The sequence below is a fragment of the Gracilinanus agilis genome, chromosome 1 (assembly GCF_016433145.1).
Source record: "Gracilinanus agilis isolate LMUSP501 chromosome 1, AgileGrace, whole genome shotgun sequence".
Taxonomy (NCBI): domain Eukaryota; kingdom Metazoa; phylum Chordata; class Mammalia; order Didelphimorphia; family Didelphidae; genus Gracilinanus; species Gracilinanus agilis.
This window is the reverse complement of record NC_058130.1, coordinates 267,304,928-267,319,505: the sequence shown is the minus strand read 5'-3', so window position 1 is coordinate 267,319,505 and position 14,578 is coordinate 267,304,928.

Sequence of the window (14,578 nt, the reverse complement as noted above, 5' to 3'; positions counted from 1 at the left end):
GGGTCCTCACTGGAGGTCCAAGCCTGGGCTGGAGATTGTTATTCAAGCCTAGGGCACTGCCTTTGCCTGCGCTGATGCTCTTAGGGCCCTGCTTTCACCCCCACAGAAGGTAGTGAAAGTCCGTGGGCTGGAGATCTTTATTCGCCCCTGAGGCGATGCCTTCAGAGCTTGGGAAAGGCCGAGTTTTAGGGGCCTTTGTCCCGCCAGCAGTGGTGCCTTCACCCACGTGGGCGCTCAGGGAAAGTCCCAGCCACCTGGGGTCCCTCGTCTTGCAGCGCACAGGTACGGGCTCAGGGGCTGCCAGTGATTTTCTGGTTGCCCCAGTCCTGTTTACCGGCTTGTGCGGTGTGGGGGGTGGGGGAGGGGCTTCTTCCTCTCGTGTTTTAGTGTGAACTGTTTCACCCCTTTAAAGTGTGGAAATGCCCCGATTCTGCATACCTTCAATGCTGCGCCCTGTTGTGGGGTTCCTTCGTTCCTCTGGACTCGTTTTTATTTCCCCTTGAGGGGTCCTGTATGGTTCGGTCAGGAGAGATCGAGCAGCTGCTCCTTACTCTGCCGCCATCTTAACCGGAAGTCTAAACCCTTAACTTCTGTGTATTGGCTCCTAGGTGGAAGAATGGTAAGGATGGGCAAAGGGGGTCAAGTGACTTGCCCAGGGTCACACAGCTGGGAAGTGTCTGAGGCCAAATTTGAACCTAGGACCTCCTATCTCTAGGCCTGACTCTCAATCTACTGAGCTACCCAGCTGTCCCTGGCCCAGAGAATTCTTAAGAAAAGGTTTGAATTTCTCCTCCAGGTGCATATCTATCCATAGACACTGTAATATAATCAGCTGTTTTGTAACCCAAATGTTTCCAGTAAGCTGAAATTTGCTTCAAACACAGTCAGGCCAAGAGGTTAACTAGATATATATATATATATATGAATATAAAATTTAAACAGAGGCCCCAACCTTTGAATGATAGAAGTTTTCTTGAGGGCCCAAAGGGATTGTGCTAGAACTCATAACTTAAAAAAAAATATTTACTTTCTGTCTTGGAATTAATACTGTGTATTGGTTCTAAGGCAAAAGAGCTGTAAGGGCTAGGCAATGGGCATCAAGTGACTTGCCCAGGGTCACATAGCAAGGAAGTACTTGTGGTCAAATTTGAACCCAGGGACCTTCTATCTCTGGGCCTGGCCCTCAATCCACTGAGCCACAGAGCTGCCCCCAACTCATAACTTTTAATCTAAAATAAACTCCCTAAAGCCAAAGAGGGAACCATAGAGAACCCAGGGGCTATTATATTGCTTCTAAGTTTAATTAGTGTAATGGTGCTACAGAGAATAAAATATCCCATTCTCCTCTACTAGGGGTAGAATGGAGAATTTTGACTAAGAGAAAAGTCACAGAAGAGAGGTTGAAGTTCACTTAAAAGTGGGAAACAGACAAAATAGATAGCCCTCCTCTTTAACCAAAAAACTTCATACCCACTACTATCATTAGCCTTAGTCCCGTCCCCCCGAGTTACATAGAATATCTAAACTACTTGCTACGTATTGTTCAGTCACTTCTGACTCTTTGTGACCTCATTTGGGGTTTTCTTGGCAGAGATACTAAAGTGATTTGCCATTTTCTTCTCCAGCTCATTTTACAGATGAGGAAACTGAGTCAAACAGAGTCAAGTAACTTGTCCAGGGTCACACAGTTAGTAAATATCTGAGGCTGGATTTGAACTCAGGGCTTCCTGACTCCAAGTCTGGAACTTTATCCTCTGACATATTGTTTAGTTATTTCTTAGTCATGTCCAATTCTTTGGGACCTCATTTGGGGTTTTCTTGGCAGAGATACTAGAGTGATTTGCCATTTTCTTCTCCAGCTCATTTTACAGATGAGGAAACCAAGGCAAACAAGAGTTAAGTAACTTGTCTAGGATCATACAGCTATTAAATGTCTGAGGTTGGATTTGAACTCAAGTCTTCCCGACTCCAAGTCTGGCACTTTATCCGCTGCTCCATCTTGCTGCCTGCTAGCTACTTGACAGTCTTTAAAATATTATTATAACTCCCCAAGGAATCTTCTTCGGACTAAGTTTTTCTAGTTCTTTGAACTTATTTCCATATAACATAGTTCTCAGTTCTCTCATTATCCTGTTTTCCCTTCTTTACTTCCAGGTTTTTATCATAGAAACTTATTTAGCCATGCCTCCTCACCCCTGCCCCCCCCCCCCAGTGAGGATGAATACAAAAGCATAATGCTATGGTTCCAAAAGAATGAAGTCAGCAATACTAGGTGGTGCAACGCATAGAGCGCAAAGTCTAAATCTCCATATATACTCAAGCAATGATATAAATGATCATCAGTAAGCTCCTCTATTCATTCCAGGAATGTAAAAAAAAAAAATGACAACATGAATCTATGGGCACTAGCAGAGGGTCCTGCAAAGGAAACTACAAGTTGGAAACTCAGCAATATCTCAACCAGAGATGCCCTAAAAGAGATGGAAACCCGTAGCAGCTTCTCAAACTTGAACGTCTTGGGGGCAAGAAGACAATAGCTGGATGACCAGGCGTGCTTCGGAGGGTCTACTGGAAGAACACTGAAGCCTGTATGTGTTCTGAACACTGTCATACTAGGAGAGGTTCAATTTTTTTGAGTAAGAGCAAGGGGCAGATCACAGGGGAAACTTTAGGAGTTGGTCATCTTTAGGGATATGTGGTGTATAATTAGAATCTGTTACTCTAAAAACTATGATCTCCAGCAAAACGATGATTCCCAGAACCCCAGTCACTTCCTGTCATTACATGCTGATGTAGACAGGATATAAATTGGATGGAGGTCCATCTCTCTCCATCTCTTGTCTTCCTGTCATGGCTTTGGTGGAGCTGGTTTTTTGAGCAGGTAGAAAAACTTACTCATGTGGTTCTATTTTGTCAGATAATAAACTTTATAAAAATAATACTTAAAGTACTGGACATTAATTTAATTCCTACAGTGGAAAGGAGTTGCTACTATGACTCCTTTACCCACATGGGTGAGTTGACTGATTTTTAAAATTTCCTTTTTTTTGAATGGTGAGTCAGGACAGCATCACTGGATCTCATCCATATCTCTCCGCCATGTTGCATAGGTTACCTGGACCCTAACCCCAATAAACAAACTCTAAATTATTATTCTGAGAAACAGAAGGGACAGTAGAATGTGGCCATCACCATTTTAATTTTAGCCATATATTGAGGAATAAATACAAGCAGATTGGGTTTAACATCACTTGAACAGGCATGGTGGGATTGTTCCAAAATTGATTAACCAGGAAAGGAATATTTCTTGACAAGTCCTGGCTTCAGGTCTCCAAAGGCACTGTTATATTCTTCCAGGAACTGGAACATTGATGGTTGATAATTTTGGATTGAAGTGAGGTGTTAAAAGTCTCCTCAGGCTCTTTCCAGACAGGGAGGGGATGATCTGGCCAGCCTGTTCTGCCAGGCAGACCATAAGGGCCATTTTGGCATCAACTATGGGGAATTAATGTTGGATTGTTCAACTAGAAATTTATTAGGAAAGAATAGGTTGGGATCAAGTTGAAGTGTTTACTGATGTCAACTACCAGCAAGGGCCAGGAAAGAATCATATGGCAGAGGTCGGAGCAGGAGTGTTTAGAGTGGTGGTATTAGGGAGGAGCTTCAGCATGGACTTGATAAGGCAACACTTTATTGAGGAAAGAAGGAAAGATATCCTTTGAAAACTGTTTCATGCAAATGTTTCTGTCTAATCATCTCATTATGAATCAACAAACATTGATAGACGACTTACTGTGTTCCAGGAACTATGCTAAGTGTTGAAAATAAAAAAAAAAATGGAAACAGTGCCATCCTCAAGGAATTCACATTTTATCAGGGGAAAAAATAAATGTATATATAATCATGACAGAATAAATCTAAGGAGTATAGCTAAAATTAAAAGCAAGGTGATTAATGGTTAAATATAAGGTAGTTGGGGCAGCTAGGTGGCACAGTGAATAGATTTGGAATCAAGAAGACTCATCTTCATGAGTTCAAATCTGGTCTCAGACACTTACTAGCTGTGTGACTCTAGGCGAGTCACTTAACCCATTTAACCCTGCTTTCCTCAGTTTTCTGATCGGCAAAATGAGCTGGAGAAGGAAATGGCAAACCTCTTCAATATCTTTGCCAAGAAAACCTCAAAATTAGGACACAAAGAGCCACACAAGATTGAAGACTCAACAACGACTAGGGAGGGAGGGCACTGGCGATTTAGGGAATTAGGAAAGTCTTAATGTAGAATGTGATACTTGATCTTTGTCTGAAGAAAGAGAAGGAATTTTTGAGGCAGAGGTGTGGAGGAAGTATGTTCTGGGCATAGGGTATGGCCTATCCAAAGGCATGGAGATAGGAGATAGAAAGTTGTATGTGAGAAGACTAGTTTTGTTGGAATGCAAAGTAAGGGAGGAGGAATAAATTGCAATGAATTTGGAAAGATGTTGGGGTTAGATTATGAAGGGCTTTAATACCCAAGAGAGGAGAATATGTTTTATCTTAAAGGCAATGGGGAGCAACTGGAGATTATGGTGTAGGGGAGTGGCATGGCCAGATTTATAGTTTAGGAAAATCATGTTAGCAGTTTTATGGAGGATGGATAAGAATGGGAGCAGTGAGACAAGTTTGGATGCTGTTACAATCATGTAAATAAGAGTTGAGGAGGGCATAAACTAAGACAGTGACTGAATAAAGAGAAGGTATCATATGTGAGGTGTTGTAGAGGAAGAAGTATCAAAATTTGACAATTGGTTGGATACTCCTGGTGAGAGAGAGAGTAAAGAACTGGAGCATTATTCTGAGATTATGAACCTGAGAGCCTGGAAGAACAGTATTGCCTTGGATAGGGAGCAGTGAAATTTACAAAAAGGATGGATTTTGGGGAAAAGATGAATGTTTTGTTTTGGACAAGATAGGTTTGAGATATCTCTAGGATTTTTACCTATGGTGGTCTGTCGAAATCTGTGTCTCAACTTTTTTCCCTCTCGTCTTTTTCAATTCTGTCAGTGTTGCTCTGGTTCTGGACATCTAGATCCTCATATTGATTTTTGCTGAATTGTTAGAGGGAAGAAAATGTTATAATGAGGAGAGGGTTGCTGGCCATTTGCTATTTTACCCTTCTATGTATGATTTCCTCTTTCTGTTGAAAATTCTGCTGGGACTAATTGACATTTGTCTCTTGCTCCTTCCCAGATAATTTGCTGAATTTCATCTATCCATGGACTGAATTATTCCTCTGTTTTTATAAAGGCTCTGGATTTTCTCACAATTCTCTATGGTTTTTTTTTTTACATGTCAAGAGGACCTGGCAAGGCAAGAAGATTTCAATGACTCATAGGCTAATTCTTCTTCCAAATCAGCTGAGGACTGTCAGACATATGCGGTTCTTTTTCTTCATCCAGAAGTGCCATATCTTGGTTTGTGAACACCACCAGAAACAGGGCAAGATTATCCCTAGTCATGCTTTCTTTAATTCTAACTTCTTTGGTTTCAGGAAAACTTGTCCTGACTGAGATTTTCCCTTCAATTTTATGCTAAACTAGGAATCTTCTAGATATTTTTTTGGTTTTTTTTTTGTTTGTTTTTTTTTTAAACCCTTGTACTTCGGTGTATTGTCTTATAGGTGGAAGATTGGTAAGGGTGGGCAATGGGGGTCAAGTGACTTGCCCAGGGTCACACAGCTGGGAAGTGTCTGAGGCCGGGTTTGAACCTAGGACCTCCTGTCTCTAGGCCTGACTCTCACTCCACTGAGCTACCCAGCTGCCCCTCTTCTAGATATTTTTAAATCACACATTAAATTCAATTTTAAAATGGCTAGGATGAATGTCATGGTATAAGTGGAAAGAGTACTGGCCCATCACATGATGTCATAGTATAGTGGAAAGAACCCTGGACTCTCCGGTAAGGTCAAAAAGTGTTTATTTTGTGCCTACTATGTGCTAGGTACTGTACTGAGCAGTGAAAATACAAAGAAAAGCAAAAAAACTGTCTGCTCGCAAGGAGCTCCCAATCCAATTGAGGAAATAACCTATAAACAATATATACAAATAAGATATTTACTGGATAAATTGGAGGTAATCACTGAAGAAAGTTAAGAAGGATCAGGAAAGGTTTTATATAGAAAGTGGGACTTTAGCAAAGACTAGAGGAAGTCAAGGAAGTCAGAAGATGGATAATGAGAGGGATGGTCAGTGAAAATACTTAGACTGGATTCAATCTGGCCTTTACCACTACGCAGATATGGAACAGTGGGCAAATTGCTTTTTAGTGCTCCTGTTGCTTTTTTAGTCTTATCATCTGCAAAATTGAGAGGGTCAGGATTTGAAAGAACCCTAAAGTCTCTTGGAATTTTAACATTTGATAATTCTTAAGAATTCTCCCCATTAAGTTTTGATGTTAAAGGATCACTCTACTGCAAATATGAATAATATGGAAATAAGTTTTGAACAATGATACATGTATAACCCAGTGGAACTGCTTGTCAGCTCTGGGAGGGGGGAGGAAAGAGTAGTGTATGTGTGGGAATCATGAATCATGTAACTATGGAAAAATATTCTAAATAAAAAAAGGAAAAAATGAAAATTAAAAAATAAAAAGAATTCTCCCCATTAAAAACAAACTTTTGAGGACAGCTGGGTAACTCAGTGGATTGAGAATCAGGCCTAGAAATGGTATGTCTTAGGTTCAAATCTGGCCTCAGATACTTCCTAGCTGTGTTACCCTGGCTAAGTCACTTAACCCTCATTGCCTTGCCCTTACTGGTCTTCTTGGAACCTTGGAACCAATACACAGTATTGATTCTAAGATGGAAGGTAAGGGTTTTAAAACAACAAAAACAAAAAAACACTTTCACATTTCTAAGAACACTTTAAAATTTACAAAGTACTTTTTTCATCATAACACTGTGTAGTAGATTTCAAAAGTATTTACCCATTTTGTAGATACTCAAACAGGTTAAATGATTTACCTGGGTTCATATAGGTGTCAGAGTCTGGATCCAAACCTGGGTCTCTTCTCCTAGTTTCAAATCTATCATCCTTTCTCCTACACAATGTTGCTTCTGTATCTGAGGGTTGTTATTGAACTCTAAAAACTCTAAGAGGGATGAATATATAAGGGAGTTAGTTTTTCCCCACTGATTTAATCACAGAAAAACTAGTTGTTAAACTAACTATAAAAATACAGCCACACCAGGTGATCCCTTTATGAATAAATCCCTTGAATGAATCAGAAAGGAAGTAGTGCCACAGACTGAAGAATGATAGGCCATGCCTCCAGTTGACCTTTAAAAAGTTGGTTTCAGGGAGTTAGCAGAGACTCAGAGAAGGAACCCAGTATGATCAATTGAAGATGAATGGAGAATGGGAAATCATGTGAATCTGTAAGAAACAGTCCATCAGAAGCAAAGGAAGAGTTAAGAAGTCTGGAAGTGGGGCAATTTGAACCAATCTGGCACAAATTATTTTGGGATGGAAGTTGTGTTGCTGATGTCCTCCTTCCCCATCCAGACTAAAAGACTAAGGGGTGGTAATCCTCTAACTCCTTATAGTGTAGTTGAAAAGATTTTGTATTTAGAATCAGAGTTCATAGGTTTAGATCTCAGTTCTCTGTATGTGTGATTTAGGGAAGTCAATTCAACTCTTGACTTCATTGTAGGCTACGTGTTGTAGCCTGCTCATCTTTGCCTTGTGCCTTTCCTGTTGTCTGATGAGTGAAACTTATTTTTGATTTTTCAGACCATAGTGTTCCATGACTTTCAGATGTGGAACATCCTATTCTACCTTTCCCTCTTTGCTTTCCTCCACTTTGAAAAGAGCCATGCTTTATTAGTATGGGTAACTTTCTCTAGTAACATGGTCTTACCATAACAAATGGACTTCCAGGATTACAATGATCCAAAGAATTCATCTTTTGGTGGTCAATGCTCTAGAACATCTCTTCTTTGCCAACTTATTTATTTCTATTAGTAGTGTGGACCAGCATAAATATAATCTATTTTATTCATTCCATCTAGAAGATTTTAAACTCTTAGAAGGGAGAAAGGAGGAAAGGGAACAAGCATTTTTAAAGCACTTACTTTGTGCCAGGCACTGTGCTAATTGATTTTGTTTGATTTGATCCTCACAACCAAGGGATGGGAAATGAATGCCATTATTATTCCCATTTTACAGTTGAGGAAACTGAGACAGGCAGAGGTTAACTTCCCCAGGATCATACAGCTAGTGTCTGAGACCTAATTTTAACTTAGTTCTTCCTGATTCCAGACCTGGCTTTCTATCTATTGTTGTTATTGTCCATCCTTCATTTCTGAAGAGGACCAGTGATATCACAATGTTGGGGTCAGGGTACAGTGTGTTTGGCTGTGACTTATCAGTCCCATACAAATTTGGAAGGTTCTACTACAGATTGGGCACAAGTAGTCTGTAAGAACATTTGGGATGGAGATGGTCTTTGGATTTGCACACTTCACATTTCTTTTGTGCCAATGTGATTCTGCTTTGCTCATGGAGCACGATGCTTTCTTTGATGTGGATGTGTCAAACTGGGCTGTCCTGCACCAGTGTCTCCCGTGTCTCACAATGTAGGATCTATTTCTTATTCATCAATATATCTAACTTAGCTCCTAACACAATGTCTTGACTTTTGGAGGGGAACAATAAATATTTGGCAAATTGGAATAAATCAGAGCTATATTTTCTGTGGACTACATAGTCCACAAAAGTCCAGAAGAGGTGACAATCATTTACTTTGTTTGGGATAATCCTTGTCAACCAGAGACAAACTTAAAGGCATGTTGTTAGCAAGAGGTTATTTTTTCTCTAGGGTATGATATTCTATGAAACATGTTTATAGGTCATGTTGGAGAGAAACAGAAAGAGAAAAAAAAAGTAGAGACATAAACATAGACAAAGAACAGTGATAATCATTCACAAACCCTGGGAATGAATGAGTCCCAATTCCATCTTGTACCCAATCAGCTTATTTAAACATTCTAAAGTGATGTTTTTCTGGGAAATTCTCACCAATGCCTATAAAACCTTTGGGCAGTCAAGACTGAAGCAAAAAAAAAAAAAAGTTGTTTGTATGTAATTGGTATGGACTCATTCAAAATTCCTTCAGCTGGAATTGCAAATCCATTCAAGTCATTTCAAGGTTAAATCACCAAATTATTGGTTCAAGTACGCCCTAGTATAAATGTGTGCCTGGTGACACAGTCAACTCACATGGTTCCTCAGGGAATGGGTATTACAGATTCAAGCTTTTCTGTGGATTTGTATCCCCCAGAGCCATAGCTCAAGTTCCCTTTGATAAGCTGTAGCATGTGCAGTGACCACACTCCAGTAAAACTGTCCAGGCAGATACATTAAGCCAGGTTGAGAGTCATGGACAGGTCTCAAACCTATTGGTGACTTAGGGAGATGTCTACCCTAAGCACATGAAGACTCTCCCCCAGTGGAATGGGCAGAGGACAATATTTACCCTTAACAGTAGACCAGATGGATACTAAAATTCTTCAGAGACCTTTATAGTGTCCTTGTATTGCATTTATTCACTGTGACATCTAGCTGTCTCTAGGTGTAAGGTCTATTTCTTATTCATCAGTATATCCATTTTAGCCCTTAACACAATCTCGACTATAGAGGGGTCCAATAAGTATTTGGCAAACAGAAATAAAAAAAATCCAATTCGGTATTTAGTAAAATAGAATAAAAAGAATGCTATAAAAACATTTCCCCCCCAAACCCAGGGTTAACTCTTTCACAAATGTATGCAAATTTTATGCCTCAGTTACTTCCTAGTTATGTGACCTTGGGCACTTAATTGAAATTGTCTAGCCCAGTGATAGGCAAATGAAACTTTGAAAGAGTTGTCTTAGAAACAGACTGACAGATGAGCATTTCCTTTCCTTTGGTCCCCTTTTTAAAAATTTTGTATCACTGGTCTAGCACTTACCACTTTTCTGCCTTGGAACTGATACTTGTTATCAATTCTGAGACAGAAGGTAACGATTTAAAAAATTCACGCAACCTCATTGGGAAGAGTGGGCACACATAGGAACATGTAAAGAAGGATGCACAGAAGGAGAGAGGACACATGTGTGGAGGGTCATTACTGATACTTTAAGGCTCGTGGATGGTCCTTATCTTGCTTTCTTGAATGCTGTTCCACTGGATCCTATTCTCCAGGAAGTTTAATCTTTGTTGGATGCTTCTCAAATGAAGACTGGTTTGTTGGACGTTAATTGGCTGGACATATCTCTACTGATTCTTCTTGTTTCCAATTTCTAGATCAGCTGAAGTCCTTAGTTAGATCTTATTTCAGGGAACATAAACTGTTACCATATTGTTTTAACTTAAACCTACCAGTTCCCCCCCCCCCCCCTTGCTTTAGCTCTTTTTGAAAAAGGCTAGAATCTCTTTCCTGGAATCATTAAAAAGGAGGAAAAAAACAGTTTTGCTCCAGTTCTCCTGGCTCATTCCCTCAGAGTCTTGGCTATGGAGCCTCACATCTTTCCAGAAAGAGATTCTCAGCCCCAGGTGCACAAGAGTCTGGGACCATCCAGCTTGTTGAAGTTTAGTTTTTTCTTTGAGTTTTCCTTTCTGGTTGCTAGGCTTCGGGTCTCTATGGGCAGCTTTCCTTTAGCTCATGGTAAGCTTCCATAATACCTTCCAATTTTTATTTCTGGATACTAGATGATGAACCAAGGAATAGTAATTTGCCCAATATCAATCAAATAGCTCTGGGGATTCCATTTCTTCAGCGTTTGTACCTTAAGCTCCATCCATTTTCTCATGGAGATATGTGGGCAGGAAAAAGGACCAGGGACAAGCTAATCCCTGTGAACCAGGTCTCTTCTTCCTGTTTAGCTGTATTCCACAGCCTCAAGTCTTTGAAGGATTTGGAAGTATGTCCTTCCATTTAGTTTCATGGAATCATAATATAATAGCTTTAGATCTGGAAGAGACCTCAGGAATCATCTGGTCCAGGTTCCTCCATTTTATACATGAGAAACTAAGACCTAGAGAGGTCCTAAGATCACACAGGTATCTATCCTGGGAACTATTCTCAACGAAATGCAATTTAAGAAGTTAAATTTAACAATCACATATGTTTTGGGTTCTGGGTAGTTTAGAGATCACATAACTCCTCTAAACGTTTCCCCAGCAGATACTCAATTGTATTGTTTTCACTGATATTCTCCAAATTTGAATATTAGTAGACTGGTGGTGAATGAGTTTGGGATTCCCTCAACCTCCTGGCCTTGTCCTAACTGTTGCAGGAGTTTGGAAACTTCAAGGAGGTTCCATAAAAGAACTATGTCAGTAGATGTTTAAAACAATAGAACTTTGTTACTAGATGTTTTAATTCGCTCAAAGCGAATCCAGAGGGATGGAAATGCAGAATTGGGAAAAACAAGAGAAGGATAAAATCAGGGCTGCAATCTCAGGATCAGAGAAGTGATACAATCTGGGCAACAGGTATATTATACATATATATACAATGGGTTTGAGGGTAGTGGCAGGATATGGCATCTTGCTTAAGTACATATGTGACTGTAGGAAGCCCTTAACTGAATGATCAGGCACTTCACATGGAACTTTCAAGAAAAGGGTAGGGATAATTATTGGGAGAAGAGGTTAGGGGAATTGTTAGGGAGGAACAAAAGGAATTTGTCAAGCCTGACACAAAAGAAGTTAAGACCAAATAATCAAGGGAGCCTTTTTGGGGGGGATTTGATAAAATTCAGTTTAACTTGTCCCAAAGTATCAGAGCATTTGTTGATGTTCAGGCATTTCAGTCATGTCCAACTTTTTGTGACTCCATTTTGGAGCTGTTTGTTTTAACAAATGGAATGGTTTGCCATTTCCTTCTCCAGTTCATTTTACACATGAGGAAACAGAGGCAAACTTTAAGTTAAGTGACTTGCCCAGGGTCATACAGCTAGTGTCTGAGGCTGGATTTGAACTCAGGTCTTCTTGACTCCAAGCCCTGTGCTCTATTCACTGCACCATCTATTAGGGAATTTGCTGAAAGGCAAAAGGGCTTGAAGCAGAATCTTATATCTTTGGAGGCTCTTCATTCCTATCTCTTGTGTTCGCTTAAGAGCACTTGAAGCAGTTAACATGCAGTGTTAATCAGAATATTAGAATTCAAGTAAGAAATCATCCAGATTGGAGATTTTTAGTCTTTATTGCATAATAAACCCCTGCAATCTGGTGCAGTGGGTAGAGTTCCAAGGCTTAGAATCAGGAAGATTCATCTTCCTGAGTTCAAATCTATCTTCAGATACTTGCTAGCTATATGATCCTGGGCAAGTCACTTCACCCTATTTGCCTCAGTTTCCTTATTTTTAAAATGAGTTGAAGAAGGAAATGGCAAACATGTCTAGTATCTTTGCCAAGAAAACCCCAAATGAGATCACAAAGAATTTGATAGGACCAAAAAACAACTGAACAACAACATTGAAGCAATCTGGCAAAACCTATGATCCTTTCCCAGAATAGTTTTTTAAAAGCATAATATAAAATACATAGACTTACAAAAGAAACTGATTATATTGTCATATAGTTATCAATTTTCTTTTTAATTAATCCCTCCATGTACATGGATTTTGGCTTGACAATACCTGTTTTAGATCAACCTCTTCCTCATACAGAAGAAAAAAGAGCTGAAATAAACCCAAACCAAGGCTTGCTGTCAGGTCTCTTTTCTTTCCATTACACTATTGCTGATTCACACTTGGGGCTTTGCCTGTGTAACACCTGGGTATACTGTTTTATAACATTTCTCATAAAATCACACTCAGATCCCTGGCATCACCCCAAGCCTTTCATGCATTTGAAAAGTCCTTGAGTCTTAGTTCTCTGAGTTCTTTAAGCATTCATTTATTTATGAGCATCTATTGTGTGCAGAGCTCCATACTATTTTTCAGGGGAGATATAAAATGTTGGTAAAACAACATCTTTATACTTGTGAAACATATATTTTGTTATTTTACATTATATTATATTATTATAATATACACTATTACCTCTTAGGTTCACCATCATTGTTTTTCAGTCATGTCTGACTTTGTGAATCCATTTGGGGGTTTCTTGGCAGAGATGCTAGGATGGTTTTCCATTTCCTTATCCAGTTCATTTTACAGATGAAGAAACTGAGGCAAATAGGGTTAAATGACTTGTCCAGGTTACATAGCTAGTAAGTGTGTAGAGCCTGATTTGAACTCAAGTCTTCCTGACTCCAGGCTCAGTGCTCTATCTGCTTTGCTACCTAGCTGCTCTAGAATAGTAAAAAATGCTATGTGTGATCTGAACCTATTACCAAAGGGGTGATATGGAGCATCATAGGTTTAGAGCTGGAATAAAACCTAGTTTCTATTTTATGGGTGAAGAAACTAAAGTCTAGAGACAAAAAATGTCCTTTATATGGTTACAGTATTTATGGTCACACAGATAAGGAGCATCAGAGTCTGGATTCAAACTCATCTGCAAAACTCAAAACTTGAAGCTCTTTGCATTCCTTCAAATGCCCACTCTTCAAGGATGGGTTGGGGAATGGGGTGTCATTTGGGACTACTGGCTCCTGAGACAAATGATAATGGTTGATAACTTACTAGTTAAGTCTTAGAGAATTATATAAGGTTCAGAGTGTTATAGAGAAATGAAGGTAAAAATCCTTAATATTGTAGTTAAAAGGAGGGATAAAGGTGAGGTAGGTATTAGGAGGAGGATTGAAAGGGGATGGCTGAATGTAGGGAAGGAAAGAATGAGGTGTTACATTGGATGGCAAGGGAATGAATGGGAGTATACAGGAGGGTAGCTGGAACAGGCTAGACACTGAGGCTAGAGACAAAGGGTACTGGGGTAGATATAGGCAGGATCCTTCAAGGTAAGGAAAGGTATCTCTATAGATACAAAGAAGTTGGGCCAGTCAGAAATGTGTAGATCTGCCTTGAGGGCTTCTCTTGTTAGTTTCTAAAGTCTCTTGAGGGAGGAATAGAAGAGCTCCTCCCTGTCAGTGAAACTGATGGCAGGAGGAAGTCTTGGGTAAGACTTCCTGCCAAGATGGATGCCCGCAGTACCCTTAAGAAATAAAAGAAAATAACTTCTTCCCCCTTCAGCCCTTGCCTCAATCTTCGACAGAATGATTCATCAGAGGTTTTGAGTAGGTAACAAAAGGGGATTTATTAATACCAGGATTCATCAGGAGAGAGGGGTTTAGGGTTTTGTAATAGCCACTAGGGAGAAAGCTAAAGGTGGGGGAAGGGTCACAGGAGGGTTAGACTGAGAGAGAGCCTGCTCTCCCAGTCAGGAAGATTTGGTTGCCTTAAAGTAAAGTATTTACTAGATCAATAAAATAATGGATAGCTTGATTTAAAGATTTCCTACTTGCCTACAGAAACCTAAAGCCCACAAGGTCTAAACCAAAACCAAAACCACCCTTCCTCCCAGAGCCCAAAGGGAAATTCAGGAAAGATAACAGGGGTATAATATGGAGAGGTCAGGGAGAGGTCCAGAGAAATCAGCTAGGTTCAAAT